Raw genomic sequence first — 14,469 nt, 5'->3', positions numbered from 1 at the left:
AGGAGGTTAAAACGCAGTGTCTTAGGTTTCTCTTTGACCCAATTTTAATTTGTTCTAGTTTTTATTTTCTACTTCCTTTTGGACTGAGGGTTCTCGTTTTGCTATTTTTGTTGGGGTTTCTCTTTGTGTGTGATTTTTACAGGAAATCCAGGCTAGGTAAAGGTGTAAAGACAGTAACTAGATAGTAGCTACATCATGGGTTATGGCAGTGGAGGTTGGGGGGAAATGGGGTGCTAATAATAATGAATACACAAAAAAATGAATGTTCTAACAGTGATTGTGGTGATGATTGCAAAATCCTTTAATATACCTAAAGCATTCAATTTTAAGAGTTTGTGAATTATATATCAATAAAACTATTAAAATACATTTTAAAACTTAAAAAAACCCCACCATAAACAGCAACTATACCTGTGTTTTCTCATCAGATAGAACACACGGAATAAAGACAAGGACATGCGGAAAGAGAGGAGGGAGGAATCAGTGTCACAGTCACAACAAGGCGGGGCTACTGTGACACGGATCATCCATGTGCAAGATCAAGTTGAAGTTGAAGAAAATTCAAACAAATCCAGGAGAGCCAAAGTACAACTTTGCGCACATCCCAAGCGAATATAGAGCCATCTCAAGGACAGAGCTGTCAGCTTTTCCTATGACTCCCACGTACTTTTCATAAACATTTGGAAATCTCAGCTGTCTCCTAAAATACTGCATAACTACTTCGTGTATTATATAATGCAATATAATGCAGTATATCACCCTGTGTGTTTGTACTGCACTCAAAAAATACTATATTGTATGTTTATTTGTAATGAAACAGATACATGCTAATGGAATGTAAAGGTTAGCAAACTCACTCTCACAGGGACTGTGTGTAAGGTGATTACCAATGTCCACAATGCCTAGGAAGTCAGACAGCCTTTGAGGATTTATTTCCCTGACTATAACCTTGAAAATCAATCTGGTGCTGTATAGAAAATACTAGCTACCTTGATAATGGATAAAAAAGTTTTAGATTTATTTTTCTAGGGCCTTCATTCTTTAGTTAGGCACCATAATCAGAAATGGGGCTTGGGTGGTATCTATATGTTTGCCCGGCATTAGTCAGTTTGATGGGCTTTTCAGGTACTAAACAAACATCTGGAGGAATGTGCAAATAAATGACTAACATGAGGGTATGTAAAAGACATTGCTATAGATTCATAGAAACTTTATGAAACAAAAAATAAAAACGGGAAGCTATTCTTTCTCAACACATCCTCCCCTCCCCGTAGGACTTTACCCTTTCTCTAACCCTTCCCTGAATGATTCTTGTCTCTTCAGTTCACACCACGTCCAAACAACTGTTTTGAAATCCTCAAGGGAATCAATGTCTGTTTCTTTCATATGTTCTTTGAGTGCTGGGGAATCAAACAAATTCTCTGAAGGGTAAGATCACAGGGGTGGGTGAATGGGATAACATTTTCCAGCGACGTTCCTGTGGCCCAGCCCTGGCTGTCCCTGGGGAATGAGCATGCGCAGTTATGACGGGCACAACACGCCTTCGCTGCAACTTTCCTGGCCTGTCCCTCACCAATACAGCTTTCTAACTTTTTAAAACTTCTTCCTAATAAGTCCTTGTGATTTCCCTGGGTCCTTGTAGAAAATAGATTAAGATGACCCCTTTGATATCCCCAACAGTCACCATAACCTTCGAAGCTGATCTCCCTGCCTTGAGTTTAATTGGCCCAGCAGATCGCCTCAGAAGCCACAGTTTTGAGAGAAGCTCTTTTGTCCTCTTGAACGCACCCTAAGAAGATTGAGATGAAATAGAGGAAAGAACTGGGAGGCAAAAGACATTTATAGAGGTATTAACATAGGCATGTACATAGATAAATATACTAATATATAATGATAGGGATATAGGTCTTTGTACATATATTTATAAGGTAAGTATTAAGGTAGCAGATGGACATTGGGCCTTAACGCAGAAACACTTTTACCCGGCATGCTGTGTTGCTCACTTTTCTGACACGATTGCTGAAGACAACATGGGTGCATAAGCTAATGTGGTGAAGAAAGCTGATAGTGCTCAACTATAGTGTCTGGGATCTTAAAGGCTTGAAAACAAGCGGCCACCTAGTAGGGAAGCAACAAAGCCCACATGGAAGAAGCACACCAGCCTGTGTGATCATGAGGTGTTGATGGGGTAGTGTATCAGGCATCAGAAGACCCAAAACAAACAACTATTTCAATGTGAATGAGGGGGGTCTGAATGGAAACCCAAGGCCCATCTGTAGACAGTTAGATGTCCCCTCACAGAAGGGTCATGAAGAAGGGATGAGCCAGCCAGGGTGCAGTATAGCACTGATGAAACACACAACATTTCTCTAGTTCTTTAATGCTTCCTCCCACCCACTATCATGACCCCAGTTCTAACTTATAAATCCTGCTAGACTAGAGCATGTATACGGGTACAGAGAAGAGCTCTCGACACATGGAATCCAGGACAGATAAACCCCTCAGGACCAATAATTAGAGTAGTAATACCATGAGGGCAGGGGGAAGGTGGGGGGCGGGGGGAGCCAATTGGACTGATCAGTGTAAAACCCTGGGGGTTGAACATTGCCCTAGGGGATGAACAACAGAAACGTGGGTGAAGGGAGAGGAGTTGGTATAAAATATGAAAACAAAAATATTTATAAATTATCAAGGGTTCACTAGGGTGGGAGGGAGAGGGAGGGAAGGGAAAAAAGGATAAAAGGGAAAAATAGGGGGGGGAGGGGAAAAAAGGATACCAAGGGCTCAAGTAGAAAGAAAATGTTTTGGAAGTTATGATGTCAGCGTATGTACCAATGTGCTTGGTACAATTGATGTATGGATTGTTATAAGAGCTGTAAGAGTCCCCAATAAAATGATTTATTAAAATTAAAAAAAAGACTGAGGCAAGTGTTATCAATGAGGGAACTTGTCTGCAGTCATCTAAGAACTGCGGAAACATTTTAAACATGTTTTGTTTGGAATGAACCTGTGAATGTATCAACTAGAGCTCTTGTAGCTGTACTTTGCTTACCCTCGGAAGCCATAGAACTTTTTTCCTGACCTGACTCAAAAGTAAACCTTTTTCTGGCCTGATTCACAACTGGAATGCTGAGTTGCCTAGTTACTTGTAGCTCTGAAAAGGAGATTGGCCTTTAATCTGGGCTATCAAATTCAGCTCTATCTGTACAGTGAACCCTCGTTTATCACAGTTAATCAGTTCTAGACCCTACCATGATAAATGAAATTCTGCGAAGTAGGATTTCTTATTTGTAAATCAAATATTTTCATAGTTAGAGCATAGAGGACATGAAAAAACACCCTTTAGTCACCATTACACTCGTATTACCCAATTTATTAAATGAAAAAGAGAAAATACAGTAAAACATTTTGGACGTTACAATTATCATTTATTATATTATGTATGGCATCAAGCGTGTACAGTATGAGCCAATCAGTGGCAGTAATGACAGAGCATGCGCTGTTATGCAAAAATCGCGATAGAGTGAAGCCGCGGAAGTCGAAGCGCGAAGTGGCAAGGGTTCACTGTATTTGAATTAGAGATCCATGTTCTATTTTTCCAAGAAGGCTGGTGTTGGTGTACCAATACTACTTTTGACAATAGGTAATATCAAACGTGATGTTAACTAATGAGCAGTTTCTACTGCTGGAAAATGCAAGAATGATAAGCCTGAAAAAGTAATATATTTTTGTTCACGTATACCAATCCCACATAAATAATGCACACATGCATATAATGCACATCACCTGCTTCAGAAATTAATTCATGAGGGAGTTGCATGGTTTGTGAAACCATGCAATGTGCATGCTATTTGCACAAAAATATGGCGATATCGTTGTTTTCTATGTAATTGTTGAACATGAGTAGTGAGAAAATGTATGCCAAAGAAATACAAATGTGTCGTGAGAAGCAGGGTAAAGGTTTTTTTAAATCTTAAAAGATCCAAAAGAAAGACAGAACACACATTTCAGATGGGGAGTATAGGCAGAATGTCCCAGGAGATATATGCACATGTTTTATGTCAGTCAGCAAGGGGCCTGGTCTTGAGAGGCCAAGATAAATGCTCACTTGTATTTCCCCATTTGCAGTATACTTTCCAAAATTTGAAAATTGTTATTTGCAATTGGACTATCCACTTCCGTGCCACCACTCTGTACACACACATACACACTCCACAATCGCATGTTTATCTGCTTTGCTGGTGAGACTTTGTAGGTCTTAACTCTGGTACGGAATCTGGCACAGAGCAGGAACTCACTAGGTACAGGCATAAAGATCTTCTCTCTCAAAGCACACGAGAATGAAGCATTCAGATGTATGATTCTGGCATTATTATCCCCACCTGTCAGATGGGGAGAATGAGGCTGGTAGTTGAGACTAATTAAAAAGTATGTGTGTAGTGGCCTATCCCAGTCCTGAGCCTATACTTTCTGTCATAACAGCTATGTCCTTTCAATTACAAAAGAAAACTTAGGCATTTTTGAGGAACACTGGAAGTGTAGTGGGTTATGTGTGTGGCTGCTAACAGCAAGAATAGCAGTTCAAAACCACCAACCACCCCATGAGAGAAAGATGAGGCTTTCTACTCCATTAAAGATTTACGGTGTTAGAAACCCACAGGGCAATTCTACTATGTCCTAAAGGGTTGCTAAGAGTCAGAATCAACTCAATGACAGTGGCTTGGTTTACTCAATATCATAAAAGGGTATTTGATAACACTCTAAAGATTATTTTTTCTATATTTACTTAAATCTCATCTCATTTCCCAAATAATTTAAAGCAATATATGAATGTTTCTCTCTCTCTCTCTCTCTCTCTCTCACACACACACACACACACACACTCAGAGAGACTAAAAACTAAGAACTAGGAAAATATATACTGTAGTCATAGTAGCTACCATTAGTGAGTCCTATGGGCCAGGCAATATTCCAAGTGCTTTACAGAGATTAACTTACTTGGTTTTCTCAATGATTCTGTGAGGCAGACACCATGATGAGTCTGGTTTTATAACCATGAGAACTGAAGCACAAAGAGCTCCAATAACTTTACCTAGATCACAAAGCTAATACGTGTTGAAGCCAGGATATAAACGTCAATATTGTAGTCCTCGAACTCATGCTCAAAGTACTATACTATCCTGCTTATGAATGCCGTTGGCATCTGTACATCTCCCACTTCTGTTTGCAGAGTCATGCCCTGAGAAACTTTGTCCCTAGAGCTACTCTCACACACGCTTCTAAGAGCCAACCATAGGCCTCTCTGTCTCAAATATATGAAAGTGTCACTTTGGGAAATGCTAAGTATTTACTTAGACCAGCATATGATAAGCTCTTTGTACCTTGGCCTCTCATATGTCCCATTTCCAGGCTTATTCCGTGGCATGGCCTGGGGCCTCACTTTGCTTTCCAGCTTTATTGTCAAAAACTGAGCGCTAACAGCAGTTCACTTATATTTCTTCAGATGTGGGATAGATGAAATTGGCTTTAGTGTATCAGCGATGCAGCTTGTTGGAATGAAGGCGGAAGTCACTCTAAGCAGCCAAGTAGAATTTCTAACGATGCTGTTCAAGTGTCAATCACTGGTACAATCAAGCTTCACCAATCTCATTTAATTTTCTCAGCATGCTATCCCGTCCCATAGCCTCAGAGGGAAGTAAGGATGGCAAGGATTACATTGCAGCAATGGCTTCCGAAAACTCAGCCTTCAAAACCCTACGAAGCACTTGTGCTCAGCACACATCGACCACCGTGAGTTGGAGTCAACCGATGGTAACTAACAACAAGGACATTAGAGAAACGTTCTTTTCTAAATGTGCTAAGCCATTACTTTACCAAAGGATAGAAGGCTGAGCAACACCATTACATTAAATCCATGATACTGTCTTCAGAGGTGGAGATAGAAGAAAAAAATTCTCCAGATCTGATCTTAGAGTGTCATCCTTAATTTGGGGCCTTAGTCTTTAGCCCTAATATTCAATCTTCTTTCTTTGATACCTCCTTCAATAATCTCATCCAGTACTGTAGCTTTGGGAAATATTTATGAGTCTTCTAAATGTAATGGTATTGGAACAATTGAAAACTGTAAACAAACAGTATGTGACCACTACATTTGTTTGCCAATCCCTCCCACCTTCTCCCCACCAGGAGATGTTCAGAATCTCCACTATGCCAACTCTAAAAAATTGGCACAGTGGTGCTTATGAAATACAAATTTTTCAGAAACAAATTTGAATAGTGGCATTGAGGAAAATAACTTCCAGGAGGACGGCGTGGTTATCAAGCAAATGTAGAAGGCATGTGTTACTGGCATAAAAATATGGCACAAGAAATTAACCTTGGCTTCTGCCTCATGCCATACACAAGAATTAATTTGAAGTGAATCAAAGGTGAAACAAAAAATCTAAAACAAAAAAAATGAGCTGGAATAAATGCAGTAAGATATCTTCATGACCTTGGGGTAAGCCTCTCAGGAGAACTAAGCATAAAAAATAAAAGCATAGATTTTATCAAAATTAAAAACATGCTCGTTAAAAGATCTGAATTTTTTTAAAAAGTAAGGGAGTAAATTTCTGCAATAGGTCTTTTATCCAAAATAAAGGATCGTCATAAAAAGACCAGCAGCTCAATTTTAAAAGACCAAAAGACTATAACTGATACACAGACACACAGATGAAAAATAAACGTGTTTAAAAAGTACTCCGCACCATTAGTTGTCAAGGAACTGTAATGGGATGCCCCTTCCTAGCCATTAGCATGGCTGGAATGCAGAAGGGGGCTCCCGAGGAGAGCAGAGCAGCTCCAGCAGTCTACACTGCTGGTGGGAAGACAAAGAGCCCACTGCTTGGGAACACTGCGCGGCACTGCTTTTACAATGTCAGACAACCATCTCCCCTACGATCAACAATCCACGGCTTTCTAGGCATTTACTGAAGAGAAGTGGAAATGCATGCTCACAAAGACTCACATGTGCATCTTCAGGGCAGCTTTAATTTTAAAAAGCTAATTGGAAACAACCCAAATATAAATGGATCAACACATGTCAGTATATCCGTACTCAGAAATACAAGCTATGGACACCCACTTGTAAAAAGAGCAAAAGAAGCACTTCAGTGGCTGTTTTTCAGGGTAGCCCGGCAAGAGCGACTCCTGCACTGATCTCGGTCAGCATCAAAGAACGCCAGAAAACACGTCCAGTGGGGAGGTCCCACCAATCTATTTTTAAAAGAGTTCCCCAGAACAGAAAACATGACCACTAAACTTTCCCCTGGTGACCTTTCCCTGGAGTCTCTGTGGATAACCAGCTTCAATTTTTGAATTCGTGCCACAACTCTCAGCCTTACTGTGGGCAAGTTTGTGCATTGGGATACAGTTGAGGTGGATTCTAAGAATTTTAAAACTGAAAGGAACTTTGGAGAGGTATTCATTCATTACAGTGCACTGCTCATCCCACGGCCTGTATACTGCCATTTTATTCGTTCTTTTTATTTTCCTTTAGCCACTCAGACAACTATTTAAGTTTGATGGATAAGGAATGTGAAGGGATTGTTTTGCTGTTATTTTATTTTATTTTTAAACATGTTTATACAGCTCACCTGTGGTAGTTACATAATCTGGGGTCAATTTGAGAGGAGGGGTGGCGTCTGGCCTGTCAATCAAGATATAACCAATGAAGCTTCTGTGTGGGCATGACCTTCTCCTGAGAATTCTGGGAACGCTTGTATTTCCTCCTTGGAGGCGGGAGACACTTCTCTCTCTCTTCTCACTCCCTAAGAAACGCACTGACAAGACACATGGCGCTATGCCCTGGGAGCTGGAGAAGCCACATGGACCTACCCTGATGCAACCAGACCTCTGGAGCCGGAGAAGCCACGTAGAGATGCTTACAGCGCCACTGGATCCAGAAGACTTCCAACCCACTGGCCTGTGATCCTCCTGCTTTCGGCATCCTTGTATGTATTTCATGAGTTTGAAGAGGAAGTTATAGATTGGCATAGGACATATGGGCTAATATCAGACTTATGGACTTGATCTGGATGGGGCTAGGACATTTTCTCAATATTTAATTGCTCTTGTATATAAACCTCTTTCTTATATACATATGAATGTCTATGGATTTGTTTCTCTAGTCTGCCCAGACTAACACACCATCTTAGGAAATGAAACCAACAATATCCTGTTAAACCCTCCACATATGAGGTTCTCTTTCTTTTCCTCCCCAGTCCTCTCCCCACCACTCAATATCCTATCCCTCCCCTCTCCCTAGCCCTGCGCCCTCTCTCTCCCTGGCCTCCTTGTAGTCATCAAAGGCCTGTCTTTTGGTATATAAACCACATTTTCTTTGTTTTTCCTTATAATAATGGCCTTATTAAATATTAATCTCTGTGAGAGTGACAAAGTGCACTAAGCATCCAGTTCCCTAGCCTTGTGCATGTCTTGGGGTGTTTAGGAGAGTTGTCATTGTTTTTTATTGGTGCATAAAACTCCATGGTAGGCTTGTCTCCGTTCCTCTCTAATTGGGGTTTGTGGTGGTTTCCATGGATTCCGTTTGAAGTCTCGAGAAGAGAGCAACTTGGCAGAGCTGTGACTGCCGGGAGCCTCACTCCGTCTGCCCTCCCCACACTGCCTGCCCCTGAGCTGTGGCTCACAGGCAGCTTTGCAGCCGTTTGGGCTCCCCTGAGGGGTGATAGCCTCCTGAAGAGCAGAAACCCTGTGGTTGCTAATACTCTTCCAGAAACGGCACCTTCAGTCGGGCTCCTATCCCTGAAGATTGGCTAGGGCGCTTTTAGCTGCAATGTTCATCTTTCCCTGTGGGGTATAACAATACAGAGCTTCTCATCTCCCCAGAGAAGAACTTTAGAGGTAGGGCTACCATGTGGCTCAATTATTGCAGCAGCTCCGTCTCAGCAAGCTCTTCTATGGGGAGGAAAGCCTCTCTCCAAAGCCACAGCGAGGCTGCTTGTTTAGGTGCATCCGGTCACTGGCAAACGATTGTCCGGCCCTGCCTCATTCCTGGTCTCAGTCTATGGACTGTGGTAGCCGACAAGACCCGGGTTCTTAGCCATGGTGGAAAAGAGCCTGCCAGTTTCTAGACACCCCCGTGCCCCGACTGAATGCAGCATGTGGCATGCTTCACCAAACCCATTGCTGGTGAGTCAATTCCAACTCCCACTGACCTGGGAGGACAGAGAACAGCCCCAAGGGCTTGCCGAGGTCCTAAATCTTTGTGGAAGCAGACTCCCACCCCTGTCTCCTCCGGAGTGGCTGCTGGCTTTGAACTGTTAACCTCTCTTGCAGTTAGCCACTGAGGGGCTAGTCACTCTCACCGGGGCTCCTAAGAGGCCAAAACCGTGCATTAAAAAAGAGTGTCTCTGCAACTGAACCCAAACTATTTCCTGCCATGTGCAACTAATTAGGCCCTTTGGCTGCTGATTGCTGTGATCCAGAACTTCACAGCTGCTCCTCAGCTGTGAGCAAGGTGAGTGGCGCTGTCCCCGTGACTGAGCAGGATGTTAACTGAAACTCCCTGCTTGTCAGTGCGACTCCAAGAGACCATGTGGTCAACGGGGCCAGATCCCTTTGAAGACTCTCTCTCTCTCTCTCTCTCTCTCTCTCTCACTCACACTCACACTCCCTCACTCCCTCACTCTCTCTCTCTCTCTCTCAGATAATAAAAGAAAAAGCTCTTAGCATGAGCCAGACATGCACCTTTTCAGATGAAGACTTTTCAGAGTCCCTGGAATTCAAAATGAACAGAATTGTTTTCTACATTTCCTCAAAAGTCACCCATTTTTACTCATAGAAATTATGTGGCACCTAATTTATCTTTCATGAACAGCGCAGAGCTGGGACTCTAGCCTTCCCTGCCTAGCAGCTCCAGGAGGCTGAGCCAGCGCTGACTGCCACCAGCTCCACCCCTCCCTCTGGCACTGTAGAGCTTGTCACTATCAAGCTCCACATCTGACTCCCACATTATCATTATCCAGCAAACCGCTCCTGCTTCGATGCTCCTGTTGCCATGTGATTAGATCGTATTTCTTTCTCGCCATCCTTATATCCTCACTTATTTCTTGGTAGAACCTCTTAGCCTTGAGACTCAAACAGGCAAGTGTAATCAGTGAAGCCAAATGTCTTCTTTCTGTCTGAACAGCATAATGAAGTAGAGAGCAGGCTCCTCATCTCTAGTCCCTAACTAGATAAAGCGCCAACTAAGCGGCGCGAGAAGTCTCCTGTATCGTAACCTAGCCCCCAGTTCTGGTGCGAGTCTTGGCTGGAGTCTTCGAAATAATAAAGGAGGCAGATGGCTGAGAGCCTCTCTTGTTTCGACTTCAGCCTGTACCGCCGTGATTCCTCCTCCACTACCCTTCCCTTTTTCCCCTTTGTAGCTCCCGAGTGTCCCTTTGAACCATTGGGATCGTCCCTGCAGTTTTAGGCAGAGGGTGTCTTATGGATCAATACACATTACTTAGCATCCAAAAGATCGCTGATAAACCCTACTGATTGTTCCTGTGGGTGAGTAGAGTTAGAGGTGGGTGGTGGTGTTAGGCACCATCACGTCAATTCCGACACATCGCCGGTCTGTGCACAACAGGACGAAACCCTGGTCCTGTGCCAGCCTCACAATTGTCCTGATGTTCGAGCCCATTGTTTTGGTCACTATGTGAATCCATCTTCTCGGGGATCGTCCTCTTATTTGCCATCCTTCTACTTTACCAAACATGATGTCTGTCTCCAGGGACTGGTCTCTCCTGACAATGTGTCCAAAGTACACCAGACAAAGTCTCACTAATGCTTCCAAGAAGAATTCTGGCTATACTTCTTCCAAAACAGATTTATTTGTTCTTTGGGCAATTCATGGTATCTTCAATATTCTCTGCCAGCACTACAATTCAAATGCACCAATTCATTTATGGTCTTCCTTATTCAGTGTCCAACTTTCACATGCATATGATGCAATGGTGAATACCATGGCTTGGGTCAGGTGCATCTTTGTCTTCAAAGTAACATCCTTGCTTCTTGATACTCTACAGAGGTCTTATGAGCAGATTGACCTGATGCTATGTGTCTTTTGATCTCTTGACTGCTGCTTCCATGAGCATTGATTGTGGATCCAAGACAAAACTCTTGACAACGTCAATCATTTATTATGATGTTACCTATTGGTCCAGTTGTGAGGATTTTGGTCTTCTTTGCACCAAATTGTAACCCAAACTAAAGGCTGCAATCTTTGATCTTCATCGGCAAGTGCTTCAAGTCTTCCTCACTTTCAGCAAGCAAGGTCGTGTCACCTGAATAAGCCTCCCTCTATCCCCGATGCCACATTCTTCTTCATATACTATACCTTGTCTGATGATTTTCCCAACACACAACTTGAATAAGTATGGTGAGAGGATACAACCCCGACACACACCTTTCCTGATTTTAAACCGTGCAGCTGATTTGATGGGTAGTTGCTATGGTTTCATGGTAGTTACCATGAAATCAGGTCCAACTCATAGGGACTTTGTGTGCCATGTCAGAATGAAACGTCGCCCAGGCCTGAGATCGCCCTCATAATCTCGCACATGTGCAGCTCCACCGCTGTGCCCATTGTCTGGATTCCACACTCTGCAGGCGAGGCTCTCTCCTGGGCCTTTTGCTTCACCAAACATCAAGTTCTCCTTCAGCAATGGACCTCTCCTGATGACTGGTGAAAGGAAGCAAGGAGGACAATGCTCTGTAGTGATCTATAAGATTTCCATTGGCTAATTTTCAGAAATAGACTGCCAGGTCTTTCTTCCTACTCCGTCTTAGTTTAGAAGCTCTGCTGAGACCTGTTATCAACAGACTCTGCTGGCTCTTTAAGGACCAGTGGCAAAGCTTCTAGCAACATAACAACATGCGAATCTCCACGTTGTGATACATTGGACAGTGGTGTGGTGGTGATGGGATCAAGGACTAGACAAAATGAAAAGTTTTGATACTGTGACTTACGAAGAGATTTTTGGCCGACTCAGTTCCTCTTATGGGCCTGAATCTCTGGCATAAGGATACAGTGACTTCTGACCTCAGGGTTTCCTTTCCCTCTTTGGCCACTTTCGTTGGCCCGCTCCCTGCATTACCGAATGACCGAGGTGCTGGAGCATCTGAGACCCCGTTTTGCTATGCTGGTCATCCCTGGAGAGTGCTGAGGGAAGTGTTTGATAGAGTATATTATTGCCTCTTTCTCTGACCTCTGCAAGATTTGCTTTATAATTGCCCTCACTCTCTTGTTAATCACACAGTAAATGAGGCCAAGGGTAAAACGATTTCTCTAATTGAAAGTAAGGTGTTCTGGTTTAGCTGGGCTAGTGGGAATCACTAGCATGCCTGAGAATTGAAGTCCCATTTTCTGATACTGATGCTGGAAACTGCACAAGAGGAATAGTTCTCTGGAGCTTTGAACACCCAGCTTGAATTTAGCACCAATCATGCCCTAGCTTTTTAGAGGATCTGAGAGTCAAGTCCCTGAGGTAAAGGCTATTGGGAAAATCTCAGGTTTTAATAGGAAGGTCTTTTGATTATATAACATATTGAACTTTAATATCATGAACTTGAAGGAAAAAATTCCCTTTGTAGTAGTGGGCACCGTCTGTTATGTTTTGGAGGAATTTTCCAGTAAATTGTCTGACAGCTGCTTTGCTGTCCCGGCCCTGAAATGTTATACTTTCATCGGTTACATATGCTTTTGCTTTTGGGAACTTCACATGCTTCTCTTTACCAGTAATATTTTGTTTCCAAAATATCAGCTCCCGGAGAGGATTTAATGAAGGCTGATTCCCAAAGAAAAATATTTCAAGCAAACCTTCTGGCTAGGTCTCCTTGCCCTATGTAAATGCATTCTGTGTAAGTATGATTTCACTGCCAACTCCAAAAGGCAACCTAATGATATGGGGGCAAAGGAAAGAGCTAATCATCTGTCAATATGGAAGCATTTTGTATCTGTGAAGATGAACACATCAGTGATTACAAGGCATTAGGGGAGTGGTGTGTGTGTGTGTATGTGTGTGTACTGGAGGCAGAGCAGGGCAGGAACTGGTGGGGGAAAGATGTAGCAGAAATAAGTTGGTGGTGGTGTTCGGTGCCCTCAAGTTACTTCTGATCATAGTGACCCTATGTGACAGGAGGGGCCCTATCAGTTCTCTAGAATGCTCTCTTTGTGGGAACAGGGGGCCAGGTCTTTCTCCAATGGCGAGGCTTGGTGGGTAGAACCACCACCCTGTGGTTAGCAGCTGCCTGCTTACCCATTGTCTCACCAGCGCTCCTGTGGCGGAAATGTGGAAATTCTCTTCTTGGCGGTACAGATAGAAGATTCCTGTCATAGAAGGGAGGCACTAGATAAGTGCTTTCATGCACCTGCAATTATTGAAGTGTGTTCCATGGGAGGGTCACCAGTGTCCTGATGTGTTGACTTCAGGAAGGTGTGTATGTGGCCAGAGAGGATTTTAAAAAATAAACAAAATGGAGGCTAGAAATGGACCAACCATGGTCCCAGTTCACTAGGCAGAGCTATCATTTAAATTCATTGAGAAAGGGAAGATTTCCTCCTGGGAAGGCCAAGAAGGATGTGGGCAGAAGGTAAACCAGCAAGAAGCGCTACTGAAGGAGGCTGACACTGATCACAGTGGTGTATTGGGAGAAGAAGTGTATCGTTGGAAGTTGGAAGCAATTCACTGGCCTTGGGAAGAGGACAAGTCCCGTTTATGAAAACTTTTGCAGCTGGTGAAGAGTTTGGAAGTCATTGGCCCAGTGGATTGAAACCTGATCTTTATTTTGGCTCATTTAGCAATTTTGATTCAGAACGACATCTTGTTTTTTATATATTATATATTGAGATCAATAAATAAAATAGTTTGTTTTTCCTTATGGCAGTGAGTTAGTATTATTTTTTCTTCTTCCTTTTGTTTTTCCCCTTAACCATTGGAGATAAAATTATCAGCTTAATTTTACGTCATTAAATAGGCTTAACCTAGAAAAATATCATTTTTCTAGTTAATTTATGGGTGTTTCCTTTGGGCCTAAGAGGGAAAATTTCATTGAGGTCACTCCTTTTCAAAATCTAGGGCAACTGGAAGATTTTTGCATTTGTTCAGTTATATACGTAAAATTATGCCAGGTATATTTGAGGGATATAGTGACTAGGTCCATCAGGGAAAAATTTATAGGAAACAAACAAGCAAACAAAAGTAGGACTGGGACTTTAAAAAATAAGTAGAATGGAAAATATGTATACAAGTGAAACAAAGAAGAGTAGCATTCATACAAAATATATTGGTTAAAAACCTGGAATAGTATACATTGAAAATTCTTATTTTAAAAAACAATGACCATATGACTGAGTGGATTATGAGAAAAATGCTTAATGGATTAAGTTAGATAAAAAGAATCAGAAGCAAAATGAACTCAGTCAAC

The sequence above is a fragment of the Echinops telfairi genome, unplaced genomic scaffold (assembly GCF_000313985.2).
Source record: "Echinops telfairi isolate 266 unplaced genomic scaffold, ASM31398v2 ScPeMD7_3;HRSCAF=10, whole genome shotgun sequence".
NCBI classification, from domain to species: Eukaryota; Metazoa; Chordata; class Mammalia; order Afrosoricida; family Tenrecidae; genus Echinops; species Echinops telfairi.
This window is presented reverse-complemented; position numbering follows the sequence as displayed.